Source organism: Telopea speciosissima, chromosome 6, assembly GCF_018873765.1.
Source record: "Telopea speciosissima isolate NSW1024214 ecotype Mountain lineage chromosome 6, Tspe_v1, whole genome shotgun sequence".
Taxonomy (NCBI): Eukaryota; Viridiplantae; Streptophyta; class Magnoliopsida; order Proteales; family Proteaceae; genus Telopea; species Telopea speciosissima.
In genome coordinates, this window is record NC_057921.1 from 53,340,603 (window position 1) to 53,352,621 (window position 12,019).

Sequence of the window (12,019 nt, forward strand, 5' to 3'; positions counted from 1 at the left end):
GACTTATTAAGGTTTAATTATATACATATATATACACACACATACCCAACACCCCCACAGTTTGAGTAGACTGTTCACACCTCAAACCGTGGGCAGCATTCTTCTTCCCCCTTCTCCTCCTTTTCTTCTTCCCCCTTCTTTGTTTCTGCTGGTCCTTAATGCCTTCATATTGTCCCATGGTATTGGAGCATTAAGATCCAGTGATTGTCATATCTCTTCTATTTTGAGAGTCCTTGGTCTTCTCCTTTGTGGTCTACAGCAACCAATGCTGTATGTTTTCTTTCTAAAACCCTAGCTGAAATACAATGAAGAATTTGGATTTCCTACTGCTATGAAGATTTACTACATCAACTACTGATTGACTGCTATAATTGATACATGTGGTACCCTGTTTTTTGAAGCTTTTTGGCAGATTTTGATGGTGCAATTAGTTTTAATCTGCCCAACAGATCAGCCCAACAATCTGGGGCATTGAAGGTTACTTTAGATAGGTCCTTCAACCTATGTGTGCTATTGATCCAAGTATCTGAAGCGAAGTAATTTCTGTTCTCCTATTGGCTGCGAGTTTTATCTCTGAAATTTCTGGCAGATTCTGTTCTTGCTATTAATTCAGATCTTTCCGGGGATTTGACTGAAGTTTTGGGGTATTGAAGACACTTCTATATTGGTCCTTCGACCTGGGTTTTGCTGCTGTTCTCTGCCTGAGTTTCTGCAAATGAAAATCTCCCAATAGACCTGTGGTACTTGTGTTTTTTTTATAGTTATTGGCAGAATCAGTTTCAAGTTTTTCTTATATCTGATTCCAGTCTTTTTTACGGCATTGATCGATCCTCTTTGGAAGATTATTGGCAGGTAACGATTTGAAAGTGTTTGCTGTGTTTTTTTTTTTTGGTACTCATATCAATTTGCAGATTATTATGGCTGAATCCAAGCCTACTGTGGACAAAGTCAATGTCCAAATAACTTCTATCAAGTTAAACGGTGCATCCAATTATCTTCTCTGGGCACAGACTGTGAAAGTCTATATCACAACCAAACGGAAGATGGATTATCTGACTATGACTCCACCTGCTCCCACTGCTGCTGATTAAAAGGATTGGCAATCTAAAAATGTTACCTTACTCTGTGTCACCGTCTGTCTAAACTTGATTCCACTACCTCCTCTAAAGAAAATTCTGCCTTTGTTGCTAATAGTGGAGGTCGTGGTCGTGGTAATGGTTTTTCTGGTAGAGGTCGTGGATCAGGGGAGGTCATAGTCGTGGCGGTCAAACCTCTTTTGATCGTGTTGTTCGCAGGTGTAGTCATTGTGGTCGCCCTAATCACACTATTGACAAATGTTGAATGAAACATGGAAAGCCCCAGTGGGCACAACAACAACAGCAATTTGCCAATGCTATTGTATCTTGGGAATACAAGTGTGGTGGCCCCTAATGACACTAATCAAAGTTCTTCAGCTGGGGGTGGCATCTCATCTCAAACTAATATGATCAATTGACTACTCAAACGAGTTCAGCAACTTGAGACATCCTCTTTCATATCCGCGGCTACATTAGCTCATTCAGGTATACCTACATGTCTCGCTTCCTCATCCTCCACTCCCTGGGTCATAGACTCAGGCGTGTCCTCACATAAGACTGGTAACCCAAATTTGTTCTCTTCATTTTAGCAGTCTGATTCTCCATCATAACTTATCCTTGCCGATGGATCATTTACTAATGTTACTAGTTATGGTGTTGTTCTTTTGTCTTCTTTGCTTTCACTATCTATTGTACTTCATGTTCCCAAATTGCCTCTTAATCTCTTATCTATTAGTCAATTGACAAAACATCTTAACTGCTCCATTACAGTTTATCATTCTCATTGTAATTTTTAGAATCTCAAGACAAAGATGACAATTGGAGGAGGGCATGAGAGGGATTGCCTATACTACATTGGCGTTGCTTCCTCCTCTTCAGTGATGTCTGCTACCTCAACTGGTGTTTCCCCTTTACATTGACACTATTGACTGGGGCACCTTTCTCTTTACAAGCTACAGCATTATAATCCCTAGTTGCAGGTCTATTTCCTGTCCGAGTGTGAAGCTTGTGAGCCTGGCAAGCATCACCATACATTTTTTCCATCACAGAGTCTAGGATTCAATCTTTATTTCCTTTGGTTCATTCTGATGTTTGGGGCCCATGTAGGGTCAAGTGTCAGTCCCATTTTTATTATTTAGTCTCTTTTATTGATGATCAATCTTGCATGACACGGTTGTATATTTTAAAAGATCGCTCTGAATGTGTCTATCTTCAAACAATTTTATAATGAAATAAAAGTTCAATTTGGTGTTTACTCGAAAAGTTTGCCTACTAACAATGCTCGAGATTACTCAACGTGAGGTTTTGTATTTTTATTCTAACAATGGTATTATTCACCAAACTAGTTGTTCCTATACACCTCAATTAATGGTGTTGCAGAAAGGGAAAACCGACATCTATTAGAAATCGCTAGATCTCTCATGTTCCATATGAATATTCCCAAGATTTATTGGGGTGATGCCATTTTAACCGCTTGTTATTTGATTAACAAGATGTCATCTTCTGTTTTTCATAATCAAATCTCGTTTTCCGTTGTTTTCCTACTGGTCCCCTGTTTAATTTACCTCGCATCTTTTTTGTTGTCAATGTTTTGTCCATAATCTTCGACCTAGACTCAATATATTGTCTCCTCGGGCTACCAAGTGTATCTTTCTTGGTTTACTCCCGCACCCAAAAGGCTACCGGTGTTTTGATCTCTTTACTCGTCAACACTTTGTCTGCATTGATGTCACTTTTTTTTGAGAATACTCCTCAATTTGGTACCTTCTACTTCTGATTTGAGTCCTATCTCTCCTAGTTCAACACCTATTCCTCAAATCATTCATCTTGAGGTTTCTAACCCCAATCCCACAGGGGTTCCCTTACATACAAGCAACGCCCTAAGCAACCACCGCCAACTCCTGGCATGCATCAGCTCTCCCCATTGGAACCTTTGCCTGGAGGTCCTTCTTCTACAATTGATCTACCTATTGCTTTTCGGAAAGGTACTCGTACCTGCACTCAGAAATCTTTGGTTACCTATCCAATTGCTAACTATGTTTCTATTTCTCATCTTCCTGATTCTTTTTGGCAATTTTCCCTCTCCATCACCTCCCCCCTCCGTTCTTACCAATTACAGAAATGCCTATTTCTCATGCTTTGCCATCTCGTAAGACTTGGACTTTGGTAGACCTACCTCCCGATAAGGACCTTGTACAGACTCGTTGGGTGTATACTATTAAGTATAACCCTAATGGATCAATAGAGCGGTTGAAAGCTAGGCTGGTTGCTAGGGGCTACACTAAGACCTACAAGGTTGACTAATTTGAGACGTTCTCTCCAGTTGCTTGGTTAAATTATGTGCACGTACTGCTATCTTTGGCTGTAATCTTGATTGGCAAGAATGCCTTTTTGTATGGTGATTTGCAAGAAAAGGTTTATACGGACCAACCTCCTGGGTATGTTGCTCAGGGGGATAATGCACAGAAGGTTTATAGACTACACAAAGCTATTTATGGGCTGAAACAGTCCCCAAGAGCGTGGTTTAATAAATTTAGTAAAGTTGTTTCTACATATGGATTTTCATAGTGTTACTCAGACCACTCCGTATTGTTCGAAGTCAAGACTCTAAGGTTATTGTGTTGGTTGTTTATGTTGATGATATCATTGTTTTTGGTAATGACTTGTTTGGGATTGCATAGGTAAAGATTTATTTACAACAGCACTTCCAAATGAAAGACTTGGGCACTCTTAGCTATTTCCTTGGTATTTAGGTTATTCGAAGTAAGAAAGGGCTCAGTTTGTCCCAATGGAAGTATGTTCTTGATCTTTTGAGTAAGCAACAATGTTAGGTTGTAAGCATATCGATACCCTTATGGATTCTCATATCAAACTGGAGCATCTGATGACAATGAGTTTGAATATAAACACCAATATCGGAGATTAGTCGGCAAACTTATATTTCTAACTGTTACCCAACTTGATATCTCTTTTGTTGTTGGTGTCATTAATCAATTCATGGAGACACCTAAACAAATTTATTGGGAGGCAGCTTATTGTATATTGAGATCCCTTAAGGATGCTCTAGGTAAAGGGCTTATTTATCATCGTAAGAGTCACACTAGTACTGTTGGTTCTTTAGATGTTGATTGGGCTGGTGCTGATGGTGATCAACAGTCTACTACAAGTTAATCTAGTTACATGGCGGAGTAAGAAACGAACTACTATAGACGGTTCGAGTGCTGAAGCTGAATACAAAGCCATGGGTCATACTGCAGCTGAGTTGATGTAGCTTCATTCCTTTGTTCAAGAACTTGGTTTTCTAGTCAGCACACCGATGGAGATGTTCTGTGACAACCAGGCAGCTACTTACATTGCTAACAACCCAGTATTTCATGAGAGGACGAAGCATATTGAAGTGGACTGCCATTTTTTCGGATGAAGAAATTGATTTCTACTCCTTTTGCCAACTCTCATAGTCAATCTGGAGATTTATTCACCAAGGCTTTGTTTCGGAATGTTTTTCTACAAGGGTGTTCCAAGCTGGGCATAGATGATGTATATGCTACAGCTTGAGGGGGAGTGTTAAGTTGTAGTCTTTGTCCGTTTTGTAAGTCTTAGTTATAAGTTAAGTTGTTCCCCAAGGATTCTCAAGCAATGAAACTCAAGGGAAGGTGTGCAAACTGAAGCGTGCATTAGATGGCTTTAAGCAGTCCCCTAGAGCCTGGTTTGGGCGTTTTCATAAGGCTATGGTCACATCGGGGTATCTCAGAGTAATGCTGATCACACCTTGTTCATTAAGTGGTTTGGTGATCATATTACAATTCTCATCTTCTATGTTTTTTTTTTCTTTTTTTTTAACCCGAATATTACCTGGGACCCGGACCAGCCCCTAGAATTTTATTAATAACCAAAAAATAATGAAAGAACACAAGGGGGGGAACATTCCACCTTACCCCAACCCAAGGAGCATAAACACTCAATAACTCTCTAAGGGAATTCCTTACCAAGCCCATACGGATATACAAAGAAAACCACAAGCACTACTTTCTGAGAACAGGCAGTCCAGCCCTGTCCTCCCTTATAATACCCTGAAGAACACCCAAAGGCAGACTGCCCTACTGGAAAATGACCGAGAACCCAGTGTCACAAGCAAGATTAGCCAACCAGTCAGCCACCCTATTGCTCTCACGAAAAGCAAAGGACACGTAAGCCCGAGTAGAGGCAACCAAGGCCAAGACCTCCTGGAACCAGTACCAACCCTTCCATAAGTTACACCTCTTGAGGTTAACCATTCTGACAGTGGAATCAGAGTCCAAGTTGACCGCCAAATCAAAGAAACCTAACTCCTGACACAGGAGCAAACCATCCCTCAAGGCCCTTAGCTTAGCAATCGAGTTCGTGCAAGCACCATAAAAGTTAGAGAAAGCTGCCAGGACTACTCCATTCGAATCCCTAATGACTCCTCCACCCCCTCCATAGCTCGGGTTACCCCTACAAGCACCATCCACATTTAGCTTCACAGAGGCAAACGGCGGACACCAGTAAACTAGGAGAGGGCGTTTCAGCTTGGGGGATGGCGTCAAGAGACCAAAGCACTGAAGAATTAAACCATCTCTAGTGGACCCCAGGTGACCAACCTTGGAGGGCAACGGAAGGTCTTTCACCCAAACTTTAATGCATTCCACAACGGAACTCGCAAAGCGCCTTTTTTCCCCATGCCTCCTATTGTTTCTCTCCTTCCATAATTCCCAGATGATCAGAGAAGGCAAGATCCCTGTGATATAAGCACTCAAGCTTTTGCAGCTCGCCGACCCCTACCAAAGGGTAATCCGACTACTAGCATTCTGTGAGGGAAGGGAAGCAAAGTCAAAAATACGCGAGAAAGTACCCCCAAACCTTGGAAGCCGTTCCACCAGAAATCAAGCAATGATTAGTCGCCTCCCTCCTTAAACTCCCACAGCAGTTGCATTTGGAAGCCAAGGGGATACCAACTGACATTAAAGAGTCATCTATGGGGATCTTTCCGTTAAGGAGCTGCCATGTAAAAAAGGACACTTTCAAGGGCAAGGATTGATTCCAGATCCACTTAGCATAAGAAATCACCAAGGACCCACACCGCACTTCCTCCCAAGCTGACTAAGTAGAGAAACACCCATCACTAGCCGGGGTCCAAACCAAAAAATCATCTTTATCTGCAAGAGCAAAGTTACCATGAGAAATTCTATTTCTTATCTCAGCTGAATCGATGTGGTTTAAAATGTCCTGCTTACAAGAACCATCCTCCTCAAGCACCTCCTTGATGCACAGCCCCAAATCAAGCAGTAGACCATTGTCAACAGAGTCAATCAAAGGGCCAGCCCCAGACCAATTATCAAGCCAGAAGGAAATTTTGCCAAAGCCAAGCAACCACCTTGATCTGTCCATCAAGAACCCCTTGTAAGCCAGAGTATTACGCCAAGACTTTGATCCAACCCCATGCGACCCAGCCAAAGCAACATGTAAATTTTTAAAGAACTTTGCCCTGAAGAAATCAGTCCAAAAGAGAATGGTTAGAAAGGACCCTCCAAAGACCCTTAAGCCTGAGAGAAAGGCCAACATCCTCCAGCAACCTAACCCCCAACCCTCCTTCCTCAAGTGGCCTACAAACCTTCCACCAACACACCAAATGTCTGCGTTTTCCCCATTCCGAACTTCCTCAAAGGGAATCAGCAAAAATCCCATAAAACCTCCAAATGACAGCTTAAGGCAGATCCAGCGTGCCAAGAACATGGATGGGAATGGAAGAGAGAACATGTTTTAACAGTCACACGTCCCTCCGATGATAAGAGTCTCCCCTGCCAACCTGCTACCTTGTTTCTTATTTTCTAAACTAGGTCATCAAAGAAACAAATTTTGAGTCTTCCAGCGTGGAGAGGGGCCCCCAAATAGGTGATTGGGAGCGACTTCCTAGAGAAACCAGTAACCGCCCCTACCATACGGGCTCTAGTCATCGAGGCCTTGTCGCCCAACACAAAGCAGCTTTTTTGCCGGTTGACGAGCTGCCCTGAAAAGCCTTCATAACTGCTAAGGAAACCCATTATCTGCTTGAGCGAGCTCTTTAAGCCCCTAGTGAATATAATGGTATCATCTGCAAAAAGGCAATGAGAGATCCCAGGGCATCCTCTCGAAAGACTGAAATAGGATGCATGCCCTTCTGCAAACAAATCTTTAATGCCCCTGCTAAGAACCACCTCAGCCAAAATAAAAAGAGCAAGAGATAAGGGATCCCCCTGCCGCACACCCCTGGTCGACTTGAAGAAACCCGACTAGCTGCCTCCCAACACTAAAGAAAACCAACAGTTCTCCACCGTTTTCCTAATTAAGTTAACCCAGACATCACTAAAGCCAAATTTGGAGAGGACCAACCAAAGGAACTTCCATTCCAAGCGGTCATAGGCCTTTGCCATATCCAATATGAGAATCACATTGCCCCCCGAGCCTTCCTATTCTCATCGTCTATGTTGATGATATTGTTCTTACCGGAAGTGACTCGGCTGAAATAGAAAAATTGAAACCCTATTTGGGACAAGAGTTTGAGATCAAGGACTTGGGACAATTGCAATACTTCCTTGGAATTGAAGTTGCACATTCTTCTAAGGGAATCTTCCTGTCTCAATGAAAGTATACCTTGGATCTGTTATCTGAAATTGGGATGCTTGGTTGCCACCCTGTTGATACTCCTCTTAAAGCTAAAACTCATTTGAAGAGCAAAGCTGGAGCCTAGAGAGCCAGTGGACAAAGGAGGCTATCAGCGACTTGGTGATATTTATCGTATACTGAGGTATCTGAAGTCAGCTCCAGGAAAAGGGTGTCTTTTTTCTACTCACAATCACATGCGTATATTGGCCTTCACGGATGTTGACTGGGCAAGTTACCCGGATGATCGGAGATCCACAATTGAGTATTGTTCCTTTACAGGAGGAAACCTTGTGACCTAGCGCAGTAAGAAACAAGTTGTGGTTGCTCGTTCAAGCGTAGAGGCAGAGTTCCGTACCATGGCACATGGCATATGTGAATTGATATGGCTTAAGGACCTTTTGCAAGACCTTGGTATTTATTCCAATTCTCCTATGACATTGTACTATGATAGCAAGTCTGCTATTAGTATTGCCCACAATCCAGTTCAACATGACAAGACAAAGCATGTGGAGATAGACCCGTCATTTGATCAAGGAGAAGCTTGATCAGGGAGTTATATGTATCCCGTTTGTTCAATCCAGTAATCAATTGGCTGATGTTTTTACTAAAGGGCTTAGTAGTAAATTTTTTCATTCTATTTTGTGCAAGTTGGGCATGTGTGTCATCTATGCACCAACTTGAGGGGGAATGTTGTAATTTGGGTTTAAGGGTATTTTGGGTATACTTGTAAGGATGTGTCTCCCTAAGTTTAGTATACTTGTAATTTGTTCCTTTTTCCCTTCTATTATAAATAGAACATGGTTTTGCTCTCTAAATACACGTCATTATTCTCTCAAATCCATTTCATCAGTGGCAATGGTGGTGGTGGAGATGGTGATGGGGTAGTGGTGGTGGTAATGGTGATGGTGTGGAAGTGGTGGCGGGGTGGTGGTGACATGGAAGTGATGGTGGTGGCGATGGTGGTGGCAGTGGTGGCTGTAGTAGGAGGTGATGGTGGCGGTGGCGGCGGCGGTGATAGAGGTGGTGGTGGTGGCAATGGTGGTGGTAGGGTGGTGGCGCGAACGTTACAAGATGGGAGATGTTTTGTTGTATAAATTACTTGTACACCCCCTGTACTATGGCCCAATTGCTTGACACTCCCACAGTTTGAAAATATTACCTGAAGCTTCATGAAACCTGACGGTGTTAGTCTATTGTTAGTGGTTGAATGTAAAAGTCCATTTTACCCTTATAAGTTATTCAACTAAAAATTGTGAAGTTAAAATAACCAACTTACCCTTTAAATGTTTTAACCTAAAAAAAAAGGAAATAGGTTGTTTTCAACCTCTTGACAAAGTTCATCCAACGGGAGAGATCTCAAGTGCTTTCGATCAGACCCTTCCCGTAGGTTCTCAAATCTCTTGAGGTTCTAGAGACAAACCTGCAACATCCAACTCCATGGCTTCCCCAAACCAAAACGGAAGAAGGACCAGATTTGGTCTCTACTCAATATCTCGCATTTCCAGCAGGGCTTCCCAATGCTGGAAAGCAGAGCCAAAAAAAATTTCTCATTTTTAAACCGATTTCATATCAAAATAACCCAAAACCCTTAATCGATTTCAGATTCAAACCCTAATAAACCTCTTTCATGGCCGATTCACGTACCCCCCCCCCAAAAAAAAAGGTTTTTTTTCAAATGCCCATTTCTCCAAATGCACCCCTACAACTTTACAAATTGCAAACTCCCCCCTACTTTCAAAATATTGTAACACTTTGGTCCAATCCGTTAGTCTGGGTCGTTAGAGGTTAGTTTCAGGAAATCTAATGACCAAAATACCTTTATGATAAAAACCAACCAAAATTAAACAGTAAAGTGACCAAATTGCCCTCATCTTCCCCAAATAGTTTAGGTTTGAAACTGAAACCCTAAACCTAAACAATTCCGGAGAAAAATAGAAACTACCACCGATACCAACTCGTTACAGCATCTCCTCTAATTGCATTTAATACCTCCCTCAACAGTTTCTGCAACTTATCTATTTCTCATACTTTCCCTTTCGATTTCCAAACATAAAGAAAAGAAAGAGGAGATCGGATACTGTGAGGAGAAACAGAGCAAACCCATCTCTCCATTCTTCAAAAGTTCATCTGGGTGTACCAATTCGTTTCCCAAGAAAGCACCCATCATGTCAATCACTGAAATGGCTTCAACCACCAAGCTTTCTTATATGAGGTTGAGAAACGAAGATGGGCCAGTTGATGATGAACATGAAAATGAAGAGGAAGAAGAAAAAGTACAGGAGGAGAGATTGAATTGGAGGCTGAGGAGATGGTCCAGGATCAGAAAGGTGAGTGGTAAGAAGAGGAGGAAGGTTCGAATTCCAGGCTTGAGGAGGTTCTTGAGGAGAAAAGATAAGGTGATCTCCGTTGCTAGGGTTTCATGGAGTAAGCTTGGGAGAGAGTTGAGTGACCGAATTTGGTTTCTTGAGAGAACATGAAGACCTGAAAGCTTCCACCTGCATTTGTACTTATGGACAATTCTGGAGTACAGAACATGCCCTAATATCTCTAGATCAATCCTTTACTCCTGCAACCCAAATTTAAAATATTTCAGACTACTCGATCCAATTCTAAAAACATCTCAAGTGTGACAAAAAAAAACAAAGAGGACTATTGACACCGAAAGAGAAGAAAATGGGGAAAAAACCTAAAATCTGCAATTCCTTATCACGATCTTAACTATGCCTGGAAAGATTCAAACTCCCTAAAGGTTATCCAGTACAGAGTCTAATTTTTGGTATTCATTCAAAATGGATAAATCAATTCAAAAACGTAAATTCAGGTAAATAGAAGAAAGGGAAAGCAATGTACCAAATCTTTATCAAAACCAGTTCTTGAACAGCAGACCTAATTGTTGAAGAAGATTGGATTTCAGAGAGGTCTGGAAATCGTTTAGGGTTTTTTCGATTTTCAGTTTCAAACCTAAACTATTTGGGGAAGATGAGGGCAATTTGGTCACTTTACTCTTTAATTTTGGGTGGTTTTTATCATAAGGGCATTTTGGTCATTAGATTCCCTGAAACTAACCTCTAACGTCCCAAACTAACGGATTGGACCAAAGTGTTACAATGTTTTGAAAGTAGGGGGAGTCTGCAATTTGTAAAGTTGTAGGGGTGCATTTGGACAAATGGGCATTTTGAGGGGAGGAATTTGGACAAAACCCAAAAAAAGACTTAAATCTGAGATCCCGCTGCCCCTGTGGCACAATCAGCTGTGAACACACACCCCTTACGGGTATAGGCACCAGGTTCTTTGCGGCCACTTGCGGTCATGGCTACACAGCCTTTGCGGGTTACATCATACATGGCACCTTTCTATGGTGCTTGAAACAGCAGCCATGGCTGTGGGCTTTTTTTTTTTTTTTAATGTGCAGGCTGATGACGAAGAGAGTGAGAGAGAGATCCTGCTTTTGCCGTGACGAAAACTTTGTTTTAAAGCGTGATTTTCTACGAATTTAAAAATTCTGTATACAACTATACATATCTATTCCAACTGTCGAAGCAAAAAAATTCAGTTAGTGCATTCATTTTGGTTTCTCCAGTCACACTCGTCTGATCCCTCTTCCTCCTGGGAAAAAAACCATAAAAAAGGTAAGAATGGTTGGGGTTTTTTATGGTCGGCGATAGGATGTTCATGGGTTGTTTGCTTCATTTTTCTCCAATGTCTGCAAATCGCCACAGCAGCAACAAATTGAGTGGAGGTTTGTTCAATGATGAAAGGGAAGACATCTTCCCTTCTACTGTGGCCAAAGGGTAAAAGGGTCAATTCACTACCCTTAAAGCGTAGTTTGGGCATTTAAGATTTTTCTTACGCATGACGCCATCACTAAATGGTGAATGACTAACAGACGGTTAGTTGTAAGAAATCTTAAAATGCAGGGGGGCTTCAAGTAATAGTTTCAAACTTTGGGTGTATCAAGCAATCGGGCCATAGTACAGGGGGTGTACAAGTAATTTACCCTTTTATTTTTAACATGAAATTACTACTTTGCCCATCAAATTAACCATGTGCTCATTAAAGAGAGAGTGAAATCAAATGAAATGGAAATTCTGAAACAGCTCCTCAGCTATTTCAGAATTTCTATTCCACTTGATTTCTATTTCACTGAAATAAGGTGCAAAAATCAGACCAACAATTTCCAAAATAGAAATCACGCCCTGAAATTGAAATAGAAATCATACTCAAATCTGAGTTTCTCTATCTGATTTCTGCCAGGGATTTTCCGGTTTCAATTATTTAAACTC

At 41.6% G+C, this 12,019-nt stretch overlaps 1 protein-coding gene across 1 annotated transcript in view; it reads right to left on the reverse strand.

The window, feature by feature from the left end:
- Positions 1–12,019, reverse strand: part of LOC122664620 (protein phosphatase 2C 29-like) — a 44,820-nt gene that overhangs the window by 1,715 nt on the left and 31,086 nt on the right. The window lies entirely within an intron of this gene.